Source organism: Trichechus manatus, unplaced genomic scaffold (assembly GCF_000243295.1).
Source record: "Trichechus manatus latirostris isolate Lorelei unplaced genomic scaffold, TriManLat1.0 scaffold00142, whole genome shotgun sequence".
Classification (NCBI taxonomy): Eukaryota; Metazoa; Chordata; class Mammalia; order Sirenia; family Trichechidae; genus Trichechus; species Trichechus manatus.
In genome coordinates, this window is record NW_004444078.1 from 1,380,987 (window position 1) to 1,382,565 (window position 1,579).

The window sequence follows — 1,579 nt, forward strand, 5'->3', positions numbered from 1 at the left end:
TTCCTGCGCTGAGATGCTCCCAGACCAAGGGAAGACTGATGACAAGGACCTTCCTTCAGAGCTGACAGAGACAGAAAGCTTTTCCCTGGAGCCAGCGCCCTGAATTCAGGCTTCTAGGCTACTGGATGTGAGAGAATAAATTTCTCTTTGTTAAAGACATCCACTTGTGGTATTTCTGTTATAGCAGCCCTAGATGACTAAGACACCATGTTTTTTGCCCTGTGGCAGATGGAAGTCAAAGTTAAGGGCACTCCATCAACCACACTGCACACCCTGGCAACTCCCAGGGTCTGATTGTTGGTACTCATTACCTCTCTACCTTCTTCAAGCACAACACCTGTAAGTCTAGACCTAGAATCACTCTAGGGGCTGGGGAACTAAGTGGTGGTTGGCAACAGGTTAGAGCTGTGTGACCAGACCAGGGTACACAGGCTTTCTGGAGCATGCTAATAATACTTTAATTCTCCACTGCAGGACAATGACAGAAATTCAGAGTTCAGCCACTGAAATAGGACGATGCTACAGTTATCAATAACCTCTCCGGTCAGCACTTGGAGTAGGTGATGCTGTGTGCAGCTGCAAAGTAGCTCTAGACCCATGGTTCTCACACTTGGGTGTCCATCAGAATCACCTGGAGCACTTGTTAACATAGATTGCTGTACATAGCTACCGAGAAACTCCAGTATTTTTCTTATGGCTCTCAAACTTTAATGTACGTGAATCACCTGGAGATTTTCTTTAAAATGCCTATTCTCAGACTCTACTTCTGGAGATTCTGATTCAGTGGTTAAGGCCCAGGAATTTGCATGGTTTTGTTTTTTTACAACCACTATCCCTTGTGATTTAGACACAGATTGACTTTTGGTGACATTTTGGGAAACACTACTCTACAACTGGTCCCTGAACTGTGGCAGCTCTCTCCTCATTTCTAGGGTGGTTAGGTTGTCACTGCTCTTCTTATATGGTGAACGTGAAGGGCATCCAAAAAGAAAATGGTTTAGGCTCCTCTGGGAGCAGGCAATCCTAACCTCACAATTGAGAACCGGGGTTTAGTATTCTATTTCTAAGCTGAAAATAGTTTCCCTCAGCAATTACATTTCTTCAACTGCTGGCTAACTGCAGCAGAAAAGCAAGGGGGGCAGCCTGGTAGAGCAGTAAGAGCTCTCCCTTCCATCTGTATTGTTCAAGGACACTCTCTCCCGGTGGCTGCCTTGGTTTAGGGAACTCTAAGGAGGCTAATCTCACCTAGGTACCTGAGGAAGCCTTTGGGTGAAGTTCAGCAGACCTTTCCCACCGAGTAAAGTCAAAAGGAGCCCTGGTGATGCAAACAGTTTTAAGTGTTTGACTGCTAACCCAAAGGCTGGTGGTTCGAACCCACCCAGCACCTCTGTGGGAGAAAGACATCTCGATCTGGTCCCATAGAGATTATAGCCTAGAAAACCTTATGAGGCAGTTTCTACCTACCTATATCAGGAACCATCAACCTACTACTGTAGGCATATGTTGGCAAAGACTATAAGAAAGTAACTATACCCTCTACCTGTGCCAACAAACACAAAAGCTTCCAAGAACTTCTTTA